The sequence below is a fragment of the Lissotriton vulgaris genome, chromosome 6 (assembly GCF_964263255.1).
Source record: "Lissotriton vulgaris chromosome 6, aLisVul1.2, whole genome shotgun sequence".
Classification (NCBI taxonomy): Eukaryota; Metazoa; Chordata; class Amphibia; order Caudata; family Salamandridae; genus Lissotriton; species Lissotriton vulgaris.
In genome coordinates this window covers 1,834,305,111-1,834,325,206 of record NC_141694.1, presented here as the reverse complement: position 1 = coordinate 1,834,325,206, position 20,096 = coordinate 1,834,305,111, and the positions used below count along the sequence as shown (strand labels likewise).

Here is a 20,096-nt window from a genome sequence, read left to right as displayed (position 1 = left end):
TGTTTCCATGCCATGGGAAAGAGAGTTGTTTAAGAGCTGGGTGACTAGGTCCAGTGGTTTAGATTCAAATTTACAAAAAACGAGGTAGGACAAGGGTCAAGAGGTGAGCCTGACTTGATAGTACAAAGAAGAGCGTTTGCTGATCCATAGGCTGGAGGTTTCTAAATACACATGGTTCAGTTGGACAGTCGTCTTCATGGACACATTTTGGTGTGAGGGCAAAAGATGCCTAAATCTCTGATTTATTTATTTTTTTTTTTTTAAGAAGAAGGAAGCCAATTCCTCACACTGAGGTTGGGAGAGATGAACAGCCGGAGTTATGTTTGTGGGGTCCAACAACTTGGAAAAGAGGTTTTGGGCAATTCTGGCCAGCACTTACTTTATCCAGAAAAAATAAGCTCTAGCAGCTTTACAATTTTTATGGGACTATTTTAAAGCTTAGAACTGACTTTATCAAATTCGCAATAAGATTTGCGCCAGATTCTTTCCAGCACTTTCCAGAATTTTTTGTTTTTTGCACAAAGTATCACTAAACCATGGAGCCAGAGGAAGAATTCTATGATGTTTTTTTTTTGCCAGGGATCAGGGAGTCAAGTGCATCTTTGATCCGCCTGTCAATGGTTAATGCATTAAGATTTACATAATGAATGAGTTTCGGGCAGTTGTCCTTCAACTTCAAATTCAGAGCAGTTAATGCAACCAACTACTACCAATAAAACCAGACTGGGTTGTTACTGCACAAGAAACACCTTGCACAAAAAGGGAGAAAGGGACTGCAAAACGATCTGACCAAGATAGGGGAAGTGACTGATCAACTCTAAGTTTTTAAGTTTGATCATATAGGATCCAGTAGGTGGCCAGCCTTATGAGTAGGGTCCTTATTAACAAGCTGCATGTCAAGGGACATGCAGTCGTCAAAAAAGTAAAAATAAAGATAGAGGCAGTTTTATATGTCCTATCTTTAAAATGATTAAGTGATGTCTTATGTAATCAGCATGAAATATGGAACCAAAATATAACGTACCTTGTAATTATTTTCAATGTAATGCATTATATATGCTACAATATGTAAAGAAATGATTTTAGCTAGATCAAATTGGTATAAATAAGCTTTTGTCCTAACCCAAAGGATTGTTTTTTCTTTCTTTACTTATGTTCGTAATTATTTTTATTACTCAACAATAAAGAATTTCATTCAGATTCCAGCTATGTCACTTTGCAGAAGTGATCTATCCTATTAATCATACTGAGAGCCTGCTGGCTAATGTTGTTAATAAAAAAATATTTCAAAATCTCAACGATACAAAATAAAAATTAATTGATACCTATCTTTAAATTGAACCATCAGATTCCCCAGAATTGTAAAATTAGAATTTTACAATATAGGGGACAGGTCCTCAGTTATCCTGGAAATACAGTTACCAGCTGGGCATTGGGGACGATAAATCAGGGTCCCCTACAAAGAGAAGCTTTTAGTGAGAGCGAGGGAGAACAAAGCGGCTTTGCATTCTGAAATCATAAGTCTTTCCATTATACATGCATACCGTGTTCTAAAAACAATTGCAAAGCCACCCCCAGTTTTTCCGAGCGATCCGCTCTAAGAATACCCCAGCCTGAAGGTAATGTGGCTATGACGTCAAGTACTGAGGCCTAATTAAATCAAGTTTCTGTTAGAAACACAGCACCCGGGGCTTGGTCATTTAAGAAGTTAAAAATATCAAACTAATGTTTACCGAACGAGCACCAGTTGAAGCTAAAGAATTTAAAATGCGCAGCCTTGGACGGGGGCAGAGAATTACTTGAAGGGGCGGGTGGTCTTGGTGTGCAAAGTGCGATGTGGGCACTTAGGCCCGATTCTGATGCGGTTTGGAAAGCTTCCCGACCTAAAGGGTTTGGGAATGGTTTCCGATCGAATCAGATCGGAAGAGTCCAACCGACCGAGTACGATGCATCCGGATGCTTCCAGATACGATTTGTTTGGACTCCCATTGACTTCAATGGGAGCCTTTGTTCCGACCGAATGCATCGGCTCCCATTATAGAAAGGGGTGGCTGGGGGAAAATCAGGCGCGCACTGGTGCCTGCAACAAAGTGCATGGCTGGTAAGGGGGGACCCATGGGTACCCCCACGGGCCCGATTGGGAAGGCTCCAGGTGCAGGGGGGCCCACTACGGGCTCCCAAAGTCTGCATATTCGAGTCGGGCGCCACTATTCAGAGAGGCTGTCTAAAGCAAGCATTGTAATCGGTCGTTCATGAAACGCAGCCTGAAGAGACATACGATTCTGCTCTGTACGGCTCGGTCATGCCAAATGCCATCGGGTTCAGATTGGGATAGTCCAAAAGCCTAACTCGCTTCATACTCAGTCGGTCAGAAAGACACATTCCCGATCTGATTTGGACGGAGCAAATGCCGTTAGGAGCCCTTCCTAACCACATCGGAATCAGGCCTTTAGTCTCCACCTTAATAGTGTTCAAATGGAAGACGCACAACCTAGTTCAGGAGGGTGGAGGGCTTGAAGATGAACAACAGTATAAGATATATCTGGATAGTCTGGCCCCTGGAACAGTTTGGGCGCAGGTGTGCCCGCTGCACGTGTCTGAGCCACCCTGCAATTAAATAGGCAGGTCGGTCAGGAAGGATGAGGAGCAAAAAACACTGGAGCACTAATCGCTTGTGTAGAGTATCCACACAGATTAAATTCGATATTCCCAAAATGTAATTCACTTTCCCCATCAACTCCAAACCCAAACACAGTACACATATTCACAGTGCTAAAAATCAAGTAGGTTCAATTTTGAAAAATAAAATTAGCATGCTCAGAGCACCATTTGAGTGGCGTAATTAAATAGGCAGGCTGGGCGGGAAGGATGAGGAGAATAAAACACTAAAGCGCCAACTGCTCAGTAGAGTATCGGCCAAGATGAAATTAGATTTTACCAACAATGTAATTCACTTTTCCCCACTAATCCAATCCCCAACACAGTACATAGATTCAAAGTGCTAGAAATCAATAGACTTGCATTCTGATAATTCATTTTAACCATCTTATGAGAGGTAGAATGTTGTTTTCCCAGTTGTACTTTTTGTAAATATTTATAATTTTTTGACTATATGCCTGGGGGTTTCCTTGCGGGAAAGCTAATTTAGAATGGTGATTCTCCAAATGTAATGCTAAGAAAATCAAGATTTCATTAAAGAAATGCAGGCTAACAATGTGCATACGTCTTTTAATGCCACTCAACTGCAGCACCTTTAAAGAATGTTCAACAAAAAGAATCTTCATAGTCCATAAATAATCATTGCTTAGAACACTTGTACTCTTTAAATACAGCCTAAAACCTCTATCCTACGTTGCTTCTTCTTTTCCATCCACTGTCTTCTGGCCTCCTTTTATCCTATCTACGAAGATTCTATGGAGAATAACAACATGCCTCTTAAATCAAATTAAATACAATGTTGCTCTAGAATCAGCTTTCATAATTATTCTACTTCTCTACTTAAACCACCTTATTTAAATAAAATTCATACTTGCCGTTAGTTCCTTATACCATAACTGATTATACTCCATGTTGCTTGCCTCTCCTCCTGTCCTTGTTATCTTAGAAACTTTGTCCCATTTCCTTTTCTTTTTAAACTGGAACGAGGAGGCGGGATAATGTTAGCCTCTGTGTCTTTAATGAAATCTTGATTCTCTTTGCGTTACTTTTGGAGATTCGCCATTTCATTTCAAGACTGGAGGCTACCATTATGCATGTTGAAAGCACTTCAACACCATATTTGACACATGCTTTAATGGCCGAAAATAATGCTTTGCAAATGTCCCCGCATTCGACCAATCAGCCACTTTCAGAATTTCTTCCAATCGACCACCTGCCATGTACAACTTACTTGCCATCGCACCCCTCAAAGAATATGCTTTAAATTTACCAATATCAATTCCTGTTTCCTTCATAATATCTTTTAACCATCTTGCAATAGTCGCTAAACTCACTGCATTATGCAGTTTTACATAAGAAATTAATAATTGTTCTACTCCATGAGGTCTATGCTCCATCATCCTTTTCTCATGTTCGCGCAGACAATCAACTACACATAACTTTTAATTTTCAGGATATCTAGGATAAAAGACTGACTCCGACATAGTCTTAGGTCTCTTCCATATTGCAAAAAGCACTCCCTCTAGATTATATATCCTACTACTTACCTACAAAGCCTTAACGTCTGAACAGCACCTGCGTCATATCAAGCATAAAAGAGTTGCCAACTTCTCTGAAATCCTTTTGGAGTCCAAATACCTATTTAGTGGCCAATCATGAATAATTTAAAAACCTTATTCACATCACACAGTACATTGTAGCGTGCCCTGGGAGGTCTTCGCAACCTCATACTTTTCAAAATCCTACCAACTAAAACACTTCTACCAATTGTTCTTCCATCCACCTGTGAATGACCTGCAGAAACTGCTGATCTGTAACAATTTAAAGTCCTGTAACTTAGTCCTTCCTCAAACGTTTCAACTAAAAAAATGTACAACCTCTACAACAGGTGCCTCCACGGGATCCAAACGCCTTTCCATATACCAACTTGCTCAGATTCTCCATATTCCTTTATACCTACTCCTTGTTCCTAGAGCCCAAGATTCCTACAGTAACTCTGAAGCCCTACACAAAAGTCCCTGGAGACTTCGGTTTCTCCGGACCCCTTCTAAACAAGTAGGTTCAACACACCCTCCTGTACCAAAGGATGGTCTAATCCATCTCCATTCTTCAAAATTCCTTCTCCTACCGGAGTCAATAAGGTACAACACACGCCACCTCCAGCACTGCTGGAATCCATACAGAGAAATCTGCAATGGAGTCACCAAGACTATTATACATCTCTCCTCTCTCAATTTCAATTGTAATCTCTGTAACATTGCAAACGTGGGAAACGCATAAGTTCTCTTACCTCTCCAGACCTGAAGGAATGCATCTACTGCACACGTCTCTGGATCCGGCATCTAACTGTAATGCATTGCTAACTGAACTGTCAATCTGCTTGCGAATAAATACACTTCTAAAGGTCCCCATTGCTTGTTTATCCTGCAAAAGCTCTGCAATTCAACTGCCAGTAGCAGTAATCTCTCAAATGCCTTGAATTGCAGTCCACGGACAAAGTCATCTCCCCTGGAAAGTATTCTGCTCTCACAGTTAGCGTGGGTTCCAAGCAAAAATCCCCTAACTCCTTTTCCAACTCTGCTAATCCACGAGATCTGCTACCTCCTTAACCTGTTGATGAACGCAACCGCAGACACGTTTTACATTTTCATCAATACTGTCTGTCCTTTCAAGTCAGTCTTGAAACTCTTCAACTCATACAACCCTGCAGGTAATTCTAGGCAATGCATATGCTTTGATCGCTCGTCCTGGGTCCACAATCCCCCAGTCTCTAGAGCTACTAAACGAGCTCTCCATCCTCTCACGCTTGCATCTGCCTCCAAATCAAAATTTGGCACGCAACCAAAAATAGCTTGTCCATTCCAAGCCTTCATGTTGTGCAACCACCAGAACTCCTCTTCTTTCGCTATTCTTATCTTGTCTCCATATCAAAGACTTTTCCTTTGAACTTCTCCTTTCAACCTCTGCAAAGCTCGCTAATGTAGAGGTCCTGGAACCTCTACATTAACATAATTGGAGTAACATAATGACTTGGATATGTTAGGAAAGTGCTTTCTTCTTATAATGTGTTCCTATGTGTTACTGCTATCCTTGGTACTTATAAGTATTTATGGTTTTAGAATGTATGTATATGTATGTTGTATGTATGTATATATATATATATATATATATATATATATATATATATATATATATATATATATATATATATATATATATATATATATATTTGGTTTTTATTGCAAATTTATTTACCGTGGGGCTCCCACTTCAACGACGGGGAATATTCAAGCATGTGAATCTATGAAAGACACCCCAATACAGGAGGATTATGAACTCTGTACCATAACCCTGTACTGTTTCTAAAATTCAAGGATCCTGGGTTAAATTTTCCCTTTCTCTTATGAACTCTCTTAAAACGACCACCTACTATTCCTTGGAAAGAACCAGAAATAATCTCCGAACTCACTTTGATTTCCAGAATTTTTACCTCCTGCATGAAAAAACCTTTTCCTGATCCTCCTGCTCTTTCAGGACTTGGATCGAAGGTAGTGGAGTCCTGAAATCCTGTTCCTCTGATTTGTGTGTAATATTTGGACATCTGCATGCCTCGACTAACGGTGGGTCCTCTTCTACTAGTCCTTCCAAAAACTCCACTACCAAACACCTTCCGCATATTAGTCTGCGCCTTATCAAGGACTGTGAACGTTGCCACATATTTGGATACACTCTTCACAGGTCCTTCACCAAATAGTAGGCCTTTAGGATCATCGTTCTGCTGCGTTTGAGGATATTTTCATTAAAATCGCCTTTCTCCTTTCTGACAGCAGACCTGTGTTAGCATTCCCTAATAACACCACTGTTCTCCGGCTCAAACCCCTAAGCAGCACTACATCAAGTGGTGTCTCATTTATATGGGCGTCCTCCACCATATCCATAATTCTCGCTATTGGACCCATCACATCCAGCACTTTTTCCTGGCATATTTTAAGAGACCATTCTTGTACCTTTCTTGGGTAGAGACTCAGTCTGAACAGGAATCTAATGTACTCCTTTCCCAAATATCAGCATCATACACACTTTCCCCTCAATGACCATCCTAGAGCATTCTGCCCTTAACACCCATCTCACCTCTCTGTCCAAAGGTTTCCGTATCCACTCTTTTGTTTATTTACCACATGTTCCATCGGCCACGAATCCCTACTTCTAGGGTGTTTTATGTTAAAAGGAGAAAACATCTCAGCTAGAGGATCCCTTTACACCTCTGCCGAAGACACTTCCTCAAAACTTTCAAATTCCTTATCCAACTCTTTGCTCTGCCAATCATATATATACTCATCCCTTTCTTTTTCATTTCCTGGGTTTAGGCTCTCAATTCCCCTACTGCTTGTATCATCTTGTGTGCCGCGAAGGGCACCTCTACTTTGTGTGCTGCTTTGGACACCCAATCTTTAGTGTGCCATTTAAGACACCTCTTTCCCTGATGGAATTCAGACCATCCTTTCCCCTCTTAGACAAATAAATGTCTTCAACACGTTTGGTCTTTCTCAACCTCTTCCCTCCTATTCCTACCAAATTATCATCCTCTTCAGACAAGGAAAAAATATTCCTCCCCAGATTCCCATGCTTTCCTTCTTTTGTTTCCCAGGATGCTAGCTACAGTATCCTGTAATTTATTTTCCACTTCTTGCTGTATAGTTTTCCTCACCACGTCCTCATCCAATTTACTAGCCACCTGTCCTATACTGCTACCTTGCTCTGGCTCCATTTACAAATAACACTCTATAGTTATAAATATTAGCCACCAAACTTCCTCAACAAAAACCTTCCGAAATCATGAATTATACCCTTTAAATACCATATTCTCACAGCATATAAAAACCATCTTTCCTCAAGGCTGTTTGATCGTCATAAAAAAATACTTGAATATTTCTTTTCTAACTGTCATAAACAGCGCGACTCCGGGCTGTCATCTTTTGATTGAATCAAATGCATTTGGGCCCAAGTCAATATGGAGCACAAATCTCGCAAGATTTTCTCACACGTCTCTCCGTACAAAATACCAAAAGATTCCAGTGCTCGAGGACTATGGCAGTCGAAGAAGTTCTCTTACCTCAAGCTGCACGGAGCTAAAGCTCCAGAAGAACTCCAGCTGATCAGTAAGCGCATCACACTTGCTCATGCTCAGGTCCGGTAAAATTTAAACCACGGCCTATACCGTGTCACCAAACATCCCAAACCTTACACTCCCAACATTAGTCCTAATGGCAGTGCTACTACTACTCTTAAACCCTATGCTCTAAAAACTTTTCCCTAATTTAATTTGCCTCAGTAAATTAGAAGCGTTCCGTTTTTATTAACTGATAAAATGTCAATAGTTAGCAATATCAATCTATACTAAACATAATATAAAACTAGCAAAACAAACCTTCAAACAAATTGTAAAAACAAAAAACTGGAATTCCACAACATTTTACAAATCTTAAAGGTACTTATCTGTTTCAGCGCGGCATTTAAAAAGAGGAAGAGTGTTCTAAACAAGGATTATTTATGGACTGTGGAGTTCTAAGTCTAGACTGTTAATGTTGAACGTTCTTTAAAGGTGCTACAGTTGAGTGGCATTAAAAGGTATATGCATAATGGTAGCCTCCGGTCTCGAAAAGAAATTATGTAACTTTGAGTTGATTACGTTGACATCCTAATGATCAATCACATAGGCTTAAATTGTTCTTTGGGAAAATTTACGTTGGATGGAAAAGGTCCTAGAGGTTTATTATGAAAAGTTACAACAAAGGCAGTAAGCCTGACTAATTTATTATGAAAGGTGATTGTTTAAGTGAAGCTGAAGATTTGCAATGTGATAATCATTCTTAGGTCTTTTCAGTAAAGTTTTTTATGTTGTTGGCAAATTAAAGTTTGCATGTGTAATGTTAGTACTGTACCTTATGGTTGCCAGTGTGAAATGCAGAGGCCCCAGGTCGTTATGGTGACTCGCAAATGATGACGGTTATAGGCTTGAGAATTCACGTAGGCAGCAGTAACTTAGATGTTTCTTGTGATGGTCTTCCACTTGTTGCTAATCTCAAATCATCTGTGTGATCAACAAAGACAAAGGAATGTCTCAGGAGTAATATTTCTACAAATATGTATTTATTCCACAGAGAACTCAGTCCAACTTCACATCAAATATCTTCCCACCAACCACTGGAACCTCTCCCTCTATTCAAACCTCAAACATTCCAGGATAGAATGAAAAGAAGGAAAGGTGTAATACAGTTTCACAGCATGTCCTGCACACATATACCTCACAGAGTTTATGTATGATAGCCCAGTGAGTACCTATACGGATTGCCAACAGGCATTTCACCTATAAGCCAGATTTATAGGCATATCAAATGCTAGTTATCCTCCTGAAAGTGTTTTTGAGACAGTGGCTATCAGATGGTCCAGATTCGAAAATGATAAGATCTACAAGAAGAAATGTAACTCCTTGGCGTACATGTGGGTGCGCTAAATTATATGTTAAGATACTTGTGTATTGTGATCATCTCTCAAATTGAGGTTAAATATGATAACACTACTGTGTAAGGATAGTTTTGCAGACAATTATGTCATTTGTTCTTGGTAATTTACTTAAAGTATATAGTACTTTAAGACTATGTATATGGATGGATTGTGTAGTACCGGTTTAAGAATAGATTTGATAACTCAACAGACAAAGGAAAATACCTGCGATAATGCAATGTGATGGCCTATTAGAGTAAATAATGAATATATGTAGTTTATGAAGTAATAACATTTATTTGTTTTCAAAAACTAGCGATGATAGCTGTCATAAAAGCAGGAACAGTGTTTGCAACCAGAGCAACCTCAGGTGACAGGCATCCTCCGTGAAAAGGCAATTGTTTGTTTATTTGCTCTTAAAAATTATTTGCTCTTAAAAATTAAATGGGTTAGCTACCTTTTGCATTTATGCATTGTTTCTTTTTAATTAAATCGGCAGCTACCAAAGGCTACAGGGCATTTTGGGCTCTGATATTTTAACCTGCACATTGTATCACCAGCACGTACTTCTCCCGCTTCCGGGAATTCCCCTTTTCCACCTCCCCGGTCCACCGCGAGCTTGCTCGTTTGTTGCGGAGGGAGGGCCTTGCTATTCCTGTGTATTCCCTCTTTCCCCTCACTTCCGATGGGCTGCGAGAGTACGGTCTAGTGGTTGCCGTCTCTCCCCCATAAAAACTGATGTGTTGGCCTTCGCGCAGCGGACGCGCACAGCGGGCGCGCCATAGGCAAGCCCGTCTGGCCCGTCCGCGGCAGTCCGGGGCAAGGGGCCGGTTATTATGCCCGTATACATACCTATTCATTTGACCAACTAGAGCATCTTCAAGGTGAGCACGAGATCGATGACACCCTTAAGAGCACCTTGGAGCACTACGGCTTACTGGCAGCCTGCCCCATCCAGCACCGCACAGGTCTTATTATGGCTCAATCCACCAAGCTTACCAACCCAGCTGCTCATGCAAAAAGTGATACTAAACTGCCCTCGCCACGTGTAAGAGCAGCGATCTGTCTATCTACTACCTAAACACTCGTTCCCTGTGCAAACATCAGCTAGAGCTTTTCTCATTGCTGGACATCAATAAGCCGGACATTTTATTTTTAACTGAAACATGGCATACGCCTGAATCCACCCCAGATATCTTAGCGGCCATATGCGAACCCCATTACATCTTGCAGTTGGATAGAGTAGTGGGTAGTAGAGATGGGGGGGGGGTAGCTGCTATTATTAACAAAAGGCACCAGTTTACCTCACTGTCCACTATCCAAGTCCCACATACTGAAATCTTAACTATTAAACTGGAATCACCCCAGTTTTCCCTAGCATGCATGGTTGTTTACCGCCCACCTCACCCAATGCCAAATTTCCCCCATGCATTTGGGGACTTGATTGCACAACTTGTGATTAACCACAAAAGGTTGCTGATGGTCGGCGATTTCAATTACTGGCCTGAGAATAGCAAAGAAGATTCCCATTCTCGTGACTTCACAGACACCTTGGTCAGCTTAAACTGCACTCAGCATATACATACGGCCACTCACAACAAGGGCCAGATTTTAGACCAAGTGTGGACCCAGAACCTATCCATCTCTTCCATAACTATTACTCCTTGCGCATGGTCCGATCATTACCTGATCACGTTCACAACCTCGATTATCAGCCCAGCTACTTCCATTAAACCAGGAAGTATGACTGCCAGGAATTGGAACCGAGCAAACGTAGAGCAATTTCACACAATACTAGCCAACACAGCTCCTCCGACTCAAGACTGCTCAACTTCCAGTCAGGCTACTAATCTTTCCAGTTGGCTAGAGAATGCATGCAACATATTTGCCCCTTTAAAATAAATAAAATCACGTAGACCCCATGACACCCAAAAATGGTTTTCTCCAGAGCTTAAAGAAGCAAAATTAAAACTTCGACAAGCTGAACGGAAGTGGAGATGCCACTACTTACTTACTCCTCCTCAGAGCATATAAATCCTCCATACTTGCGTGCAAAGCGGAGCATTTCTCTGCAAAAATTGGGAACTCAGCTAATAAGGCAAAGGAGATTTTCGCTATCGTTGAGGAATTAACTAGCCCGGTCAGAGTAACGGCTCAGCCCGAGCAATCTCTTATCAGCTCTGTGACTCACTAAATCATTATTTCTTCGACAAAATTACTGCAATAAAATCTAGTATTCCCCATTCCAACATTTCTTCCACTCCTAGCCCCAGCTGCAAAACCCCTGCTGCTTTCAACCAATTTTCGCCTATCACTCTTGATGCTTTCTCTGAACTAATGATTAAAGTCAACTCAGGGGGGCGTGGCCAAGATGGCGGGCTGAACGGACGTGGTTTCCCTCGGCTCCCCGGCCCAAGACCCAAAACAGCCTTAAAATAGCGGTGGTGACCCCCTGATTTGGGCGATTTTACTTCCCTGAGGCGTGGGCAAGTGGTCACTCGCGGCGAGACTGTCCTCCCGGCCCAGACGTACGGGAGCGGACGGAGTGGCCCGCGATCCGGCCCAGGCCAGGTGACAGACACAGGCGAGGTGGGCTCCGGAGACTGAGCGGCCCTGCAGGGAACGGCGGAGCTGCCGGCGGTGGGCCCGGGCAGGTTGGAAGCGAGCCCCACAAGAGGCGGGCGGGCTCCGACATCGGCCTACACCGCGCAGTCCCCCGGAGACGGCGAGGGCGGCAAGAAGCGGCGGCCATCCAACACCCGGCCGGCGGGCCGTTCCGATCGAGGTCCCGGCTTTGGGCCTGGGCAGACTGCAGCGAGGCCACGCAGGAGCACACAGCAGCGACGCCTGGCCTGGCGGCCCCCCGACAGAAGCGTGTGAAACCCGGCGGTGAGGAACTTTGACACCGAGGACAGGGCGGTCATCCACACCACGACACCACGACTTGGCCGCAGCCGGGTGTGCATCCGCGCCCCTCGAGGGGAGGTGCGGCGTTGGTGGCCGGTGACGGCTGACCCGGAGCCGAAACGCGGCAGCGGGGAGCCCAATGGTGGGCGGCCAACCCCCCGTCACGAGAGCTGAGCCGGTGGACCAGGCCCATACGGTGGAAACACAGAGAGGTGGCCGAGTGGGGAGACGCCGCAATAGAGGCCCCGGCTTTGGGCCTGGGCGGCCGGTTGCGAGGCCGAAGAGGCAGGGGTGGGCATCGGCACCCCACCGGACCGCCGCAGGCAGGTGAGAGGGCGGCCAGGAGTCCAGCGAGCGAGAAGCGGGCCTGAAAGCAGGAGGCCCCGAAACTAGGCACGACTGCGGAGGGGCCCAGATCTACGAGACTGAGTGGCCTGGAGCCCGGGCCCACGACGGCAGCCGGCCAGACGGGACGATGTGATCAAGGCATCTCCGGGAGCGTCAGAGAGGACCCATTCCTGGTAGCATGGAACACAAAGGCCCACTGACTGCGCGCCACCCAGTTGCCCAAGCAAATTTGGCGGAGTGAGACCGTGCCCCATTGCTATTGCAGAGGATCCAGCGCTACTGGGGGAGTGTGCCGGTGTGGAGTACCAAAGGAACACAGGGAAGCCCGAGCTGAGGTGAGGAGTGGGGCGCATATCTCGGGGGGAAGGTGATCGGGCCCCCGGCGGGAGGAGAGAGGGGCACTAGTCGGAGCCGGGCCTTGACGGCGGAGACAGGTGAAAGCAGGCGCTGCGGGCCGGAGCCGGAGAGGAAGGGGCCCCAGGGTGGGCCCGAAGGTAAAAGTGGTACTGCCGGTGGACTTGAGTTCCTCACTGGCAGACGTAAACCGGCGACCATCTGTGGCCCAGGAGAGGAACCCGGAGTTACAACGGGCCCTGCGCTTGGGAGCAACATGGCCAACTCGAGCCGTAGAGCTAATCGCACCATCACAGACATGCTCCACAAGCCTACATCCAAGGGAAGGAAGGCTCAGACACCCCCCTTACCCCGGCCAACCCCAATGTGCAAAACCAGGAGGAGAACGAAGCGCCCATCACCCGCACCTTCTTAGAATCGCTGTTCAACACCCTCAGGGACGATTTTCAGGCTCTCAAACAGGATATCGCGGGGGAACAACGGGAACTCCGTCGAGACAGACGGTCTGGGGGAGAGAGTGGCCACGGTGGAGGATGCCAGTCATGCTCGCAGCGAAGAGCTGGTGCACTTACAACAGGAAGTCCTCCGTCTCCAGGAGCAGCAGGTGGGCCTACAGGCGCACGCAGAGGACCTTGAGACTGCTCTCGGAGAAATAATATACGGGTCAGAAATGTACCACAACGTGCCGAGGGGAATAGTGTCACAGGATCTTTTCCGGGAGGTTCTGGGGGAATCAGAAAACTTCACCATACGCATAGACCATGCACACAGGGTGGGCCTGCCGAGGCGTGCACCGGCCCCGCCACCGGACATTCTGGCCTACCTCCCTGATTTTCCTGTGAAAGAACGGATCCTCCAGGAGGCCCGGCGGAAACAGCCTCTGCAATTTAGAGGGGTTGCCATCGCTCTGTTTCAGGACCTGTCAGCCATCATGCAGCAAAAGAGGCGCGAATTCAAGGTAGTAGCAACCTTCTTACGCGAGAAAGAGGTGCCATATTCATGGGGCCATCCGTTCCGGATCCTTTTCAAACTGCAGTGGAAACTGCATCAACTTCGCTCCCTCCGCGACACCTGTACCCTCCTAAATATTGACCTGCCAGATCCCACGGACTCGGAGGATGGTTCGCCCCATGGATCGCAAGACAGACTGACGCAGCGTAACCAGGATGGCTGGCAGAGGGTCAGAAGAAGGCGCAGGCGTGGGTCGCGCCTGAGGCCGGACCCTGCGACGATCGCCCAGGAACAAGCGGCGGCTGTCAAAGAAGTGGTGCGGGATACCACTGTTGCTCCATGAATAGCACAAAGGGGGTTGATCACCACACTTTGCTTTAATAATGGGGGAGGTGGGGGGCCGAAGGGGAGCCACCACTGCCACGTTTCCCACTGAGACACTTCTGCGGACCTGAACTGCCACTCAGGACCGAGACTATGGTTTGTTCTTTGGGGTTTCAAGTTGGGGTATTGATGAGGGGAGGGAGAAGGGTGGGAGGAGGGGGGAGGGCTGGGTGGGAGCTGATGGGATTTCCAGTGGGGGTTGTGGTAGTCTTTTGGAGGGGGGAAGGGGGAAGGGGGGAGGGGCCTCCTTGTCCACAGTCACTGAGATGCATTGCTGCTCTTTTTTCCCTTTTACGCCTCCAGTCCGCTCTAAACATGCGCCTGCCCCTGTTCCACTCTTAGGATGACACGTCCGCTGACTGCACTTTCCCTAAATGTTAGAGGGCTCAACAGCCCCAACAAGCGCAGGGCGATCCTCTCCTTCCTAGAACACTCACAAGCCGACATATGCCTACTGCAAGAGACACATCTGCTGTCCAAGGATCACCATAGGCTTCGGTCCCGCTACTTCCCGGAGCAGCTTTTTTCGTCCGCTTCCAAGAAAGTAGCCGGGGTGGCAATTCTGGTGGCAAGGTCCTTCAGGGGACAGGTGTTGCACAAGGAGGCGGAAGTGAAGGGTAGGCTACCGGTCCATCGCTTCCTCGTGGCGGGGCAGACACTATTGATAGGCTCCATGTACGCACCCAATGAAGGACAAGAGAAGTACTTACATTCCGCACTAGAAGCTGCCACAGCCAACACGCATCAGCACCTATTGCTAGGGGGGGACCTCAACCTGGTGTTTCATAACATCGCTGACCGCTCCAACCAGAGGTTTGGCCAGGTGGGGGCATTATCAGCGGAGGGGCACGCACACCTTGCAGACCTGGGATTAGTCGACCTGTGGAGACACTACCATCCCCATGCCACAGCCTACACTCACTACTCGGCAGCCCATAAGTCTTATGCGCGACTAGATTACCTTCTGTGTTCCGCCCAACTAGCGACGCGCGCACAAGATGTTGAGATCCAACCGGCCTCGCTATCCGATCACTCTCCGATAGAGGCATCCTTTCTGGTACCAGACACACCTAGCCCACAACGACACTGGCGCTTTGGAGATGTAAATGTATAGGCATTTATATAGCGCACTACTTACCCGGAGGGTCCCAAGGCGCTTCGACCGCTGCGAAACCCTTCCTGGCTTCCCTGAGAGATGGTCCCTTAATGGGTATCTCCAGGGTGAGACCAGGCATCCCCGGCGGTCTGGTGGGGCCGTTAGTGAAGATGAGGCAAGCTAATGCCCAGAGTTGCGGAGTGTGTTCGTTGATCAGAGTGGGCACCGAGGCGAGAGAATTATCGAGTCCGCTGACCCTGGTCCAGAAACCTGCCGCGCCGGGAATCGAACCCTGGTCCCGGGCCATCCTCTGCTCTCGGGTCTGCCGCCTCTAACCAGTGAGCCACACTATGGCTTGCTGCAGAACCCCTCCTCGGTGGAGAAGATCAAGGCGGCCATCAGCCAATTCCTCACACACAACGCTAACGACGACACTACCAAAGCTACCCAATGGGCGACGCTTAAAGCGGTCCTCCGCGGCGAGTTTATTTCACTAGCCGTGGCCAATAATAGGGAACGCGCGCAGAAGAGGGCTGAACTCACACAGCGCGTAACGGAGCTGGAGCAACTACACCAAAGTACTGGGGCTGCCAGGGCCTGGCGCCAGCTCTGCACGGAGCGGAAGATGTTGGCTGCACTAGATCAGGATGTGGCGGAGTTCGCCGCTATACGCCTGAAACATGCCTACTACGCCGGTGGCGACCGATGCGGAAAACTGTTGGCTTGCAAACTGCGGGAACAACGGCAGCAGCGACACATCCATACCATCCAATGTAAATGGAAATGTAAATGTAAGGCTCATTTATACCGCGCTAACAATCGCTCCAAGGAGCATCTCGGCGCCAATAAAAGGACAACCAGATGTAAAGGTTGCCTTACTGCTTAGGGAGACCAAGACCTGAGTCACACTAGTGCTCTGGCAATTGAGTCTGGAAGATTGTAAATCCAGGTTTTCAGTTGTTTGCGGAACTCAGATTCCTTGTCCAGTGCTCTTAATGGTGGGGGTAGGGCATTCCATGCTTTGGCACCCAATACCGCTAGGGATTTGCCCCCGCGGGTCTTGAGTCTGAACCCTGGAATGGTCAAAAGATTGGCATTAGAGGGCCGTAGTGTGCGAGTTGGGCAGTATTTTACAAATTTTTTCCTTAGGTATATGGGGCCTAAATTATGTACAGCACGAAAGGTGATTGTCAATACTTTGTGGAGGACTCTTTTAGTTATAGGCATCCAGTGTAGTACATTGAGGGCTTTGGTTGCTGAGGATTTTCTTGGCCATTTCAAAACCAGCCTTGCCGCCGCATGCTGTACCATCTGAAGTTTATGGGTAACCACCTTATTGGTGCCAGCATACAGGCTGTTGCAGTAGTCAATACGAGAAGTAACTAATGCAATCGTGACGGTTTTCCTTGCTTCGAGGGGCAGCAAGTCAAAGAACTTCCTGAGAAGTTTTATTACCCCGAAGCAAGTGCCTGCCACTTTTGACGCCTGATGTTTAAAAGATAAATCGGCGTCAAACTGTACCCCAAGGTTACGAGCCGAGGAGGTAGTGTGGGGTGGTATTTCTGCCTTCTCGGGCCACCACAGTCTGGGGATAAATTCATTTTTTGGGCCAATAGGCATGATCTCGGTCTTGCCTGTGTTACATTTTAAGTGGTTTTTCCACATCCACTCAAAGGTGGCCGTTAGGCAGCACTTAAGTTTTTCCTCCCAGACCTGGTTATCTTTGTCCATGACCAGGATCAGTTGAGTATCGTCGGCATATGCTATTACATCTATGCCGTAGGACGATATCAGCTGTATCAAGGGTGCGGTATAGACATTGAACAATGTCGGACTCAAACTGGACCCTTGAGGTACTCCCGTTGACAGCGACTTCTCACTGGAACGGAATTCCCCCAAGGTCACCACTTGTCGCCTGTCACTAAGAAAGTTTTTTATCCACTCTAAGGCAACACCTTTAATGCCAGATGTTATTAGCCGGTCTATTAAGATAGCATGTGAGACCGTGTTGAAGGCCGCCGACAGGTCTAATAGTATCAGGACGGCCTTCTTGCCTTGATCTAGAGCTGAGCGGATACTTTCAGTAGTGAACAGGAGAGCCGATTCGGTGGAGTGTTGAGTCCTAAAGCCAGCTCGAGGTGACTCACTCACCGACGACGGCGCCATCGTGGCAGCATTCGGGGCCTTCTATGCAGACATATATGAAGCGGACAGGCTAGACCTACAGCACAGCAGCGACTACCTGGAAGGGGCAACCCTTCCATCGCTGAGCGAGGCGCAATCACGGTTCCTCGATAGGCCCATAGGCCTGGAGGAAGTCATTTCAGCGATCTCCCGCCTCAAGCTGGGAAAATCCCCGGGCCCAGATGGCTACTCCGCGGCTTTTTATAAGAAGTTCTGCCAGCAGGTGGCCCCTTTGCTGCGGGATCTCTTCAACACCTTCGATCAGGCCGGGGCTATCCCTCCGGAACTACTGGAGGCGGCAATTTCGGTGATACCCAAAGCAGGCAGGGACCACACTCGCTGCGGCTCCTACAGGCCGATATCCCTATTAAACGTAGACCTTAAGCTGTATACAGGTATCATTGCAAGCCGGTTGGCGCCCTATATGCAACAGCTGGTTGAACCCGACCAGGCCGGCTTCATCCCCCAGCGGCAAACGAGCGATAACACCAGACGCGTCCTCCACCTCATCGAAGCAGGATCTTGCACAAGACCGGGTTGTATGCTTCTAACCATAGGCGCCGAGAAGGCGTTCGACCGGGTGCACTGGCCCTATCTAGAACAGACGCTCCAGAGATTCGGCTTTGGGGAGACTATCCGCAATCGAATATTTAACTGCTACAGACAGCCCACCGCGACGGTCCGAGTCAATGGTCATACCTCGCCGCGTTTTCCGATAGGCAGAGGGACCAGGCAAGGCTGCCCGCTCTCTCCCCTTCTGTTTGCGCTCTACATTGAGTCACTAGCACAACGGGTCAGACAAAACCACCGCATCAGAGGCATCCCCTTTGGGGGAGACACACACAAGATCAGCTTATATGCGGACGACATCCTGCTCTCCCTCATGGACCCAATGCAATCCCTGCGGGCGCTCCTCGTCGAGCTGCACTCCTTCGCCCAGGCCTCGGGTTTTAAAATCATTGTGGGAAAATCGGTGGCGTTGAATGTGTCCCTGCCCCCTGATGTGCCAAGGCCGAATTTGACCTGCAGTGGTCCAACTCCACGGTTCCGTATTTGGGGGTCTTACTGGCGCCGACAGTGCGAGGCACGGCGGAAGCCAACTACTCCAGGCTAAGCGCACAACTCAGTGAGACACTGAGGACATGGAATCGTCTCACACTTTCCTGGCTAGGACGTGTAGCGGCAGTCAAGATGACCATCTTACCGCAGGTCCTCTACGTCTTCTAGACCCTTCCTCTGCGCCCTCCGACGGGATGGCTCCAGAAGACCCAGGCGGATATGGCGCGTTATGTATGGAACGGGCGTCGTCCCCGCTTTAAGCAGCAGATCGCAACTCTCCCCCCGGCCCATGGAGGTGTGGGCCTGCCCGACCTCACCTTTTACTTCCAGGCAGCGCAGCTGCGCACTCTGGTGGAATGGTACCAACTTGAATCCAGACAGCATTGGCTCTTTCAGGACCAAGCAGTGGCTGGCCGACCCCTCCAGGGTGTGCCCTTCTAACCAAGGCGTCACAGGCCACCTAACCTCTATGCATCATACATTACGAGTACGGTGATGAAAGTGTGGGACCAGGTGGCTGTCCGGAGAGAACTCACTTCGTTTCCCTCCCCGCTAACGCCAATATTCGGGAATCCCGACTTTACACCGGGTCTTGACCCACAGCTCTTTAAAACGTGGAGGACTACTCCCTGTAGGGAGGCGGGCCATATGTTCAACCTCGAAGGCATCCTCTCCTTTCAGAAGGTGAAAGAGGAGTATGGGATACAAGAGGCTGATCGACTTCCCTATTTGCAGGTCTGGCACTGGGTCCTACACCCCTCCATTAGGCCAGGAGCGCAGCGTTTCCTCACGCCGTACGAGAAACGGCTCCTCACACGCACATCCGAGAAGAAATTACTCTCAGACTGCTCCTCTCCAACATATACACATATAATTCAGGGAAGGCTAGGTGGGAGGAAGACCTGGGGAGGCAACTCACGCGCAAAGAATGGGAAGGGATATACCACAGGGCCAGGCACTCTGCCTATCACACCGGCCTCACGGAGACCCTGACTAAAGTAGCCACATATTGGTATCATACCCCAGCGCGAATCCATCGCTGGGATCCCCAAGCAAGCGATCGCTGTTGGAGGGGGTGCGGGGAGCGGGGAACACTTGAGCACCTGCTATGGAGCTGCGAGCAGCTGCAACAATACTGGTCCACCATCCTAGATCTAATAGGCACGCACTTAGACACCCAGCTCCCTAGATTCCCTGCCTATACACTCCTTGGCTTACCAAATGCGCTGATGTACCCCCTGAAATCCATGAGAGGGAGGCTGATTGCTATCGCACTAGGGGCAGCTGTGCAGAACATTGTGGCCTGCTGGAGAGACCCGCAGCCCCCCATACAACTTGGCTGGCTACACAGACTTTGGACAATCCTAGGGATGGAGAAACTATCCCTGACAGCAGTCGGGAGAGGTGAGGAGTTTGCAGACCTCTGGCGGCCGTTCTTGACTTTGCTCACCGGGGAGTTCAGGGTGCTGAGCTGTCCCCGCTATCTTAGATTGCTGCATCTCGCAGACACTCCACTCACCGAGCCCAAGGCAAAGGCTCGCAAGCGGAACGTCCAGATATAAAATAGTTCGAAGACTGCCCCTTTATTGCTGCAGGACTGGCTGGGGGTTTTGCTTGGTTTACTCAGCTGACAAGGAGGGAGTGGGGGGTA

General features: G+C 47.8%; 1 protein-coding gene across 2 annotated transcripts in view; it reads right to left on the bottom strand.

Moving 5' to 3' along the window:
• Positions 1–20,096, bottom strand: part of DNMT3A (DNA methyltransferase 3 alpha) — a 1,977,379-nt gene that overhangs the window by 1,884,445 nt on the left and 72,838 nt on the right. For both annotated transcript variants that reach the window (XM_086928111.1, XM_086928112.1), the window contains exon 2: positions 8,601–8,749. The gene's annotated coding sequence lies outside the window, so the exon portion shown is untranslated. The remainder of the gene's footprint in view (positions 1–8,600; positions 8,750–20,096) is intronic.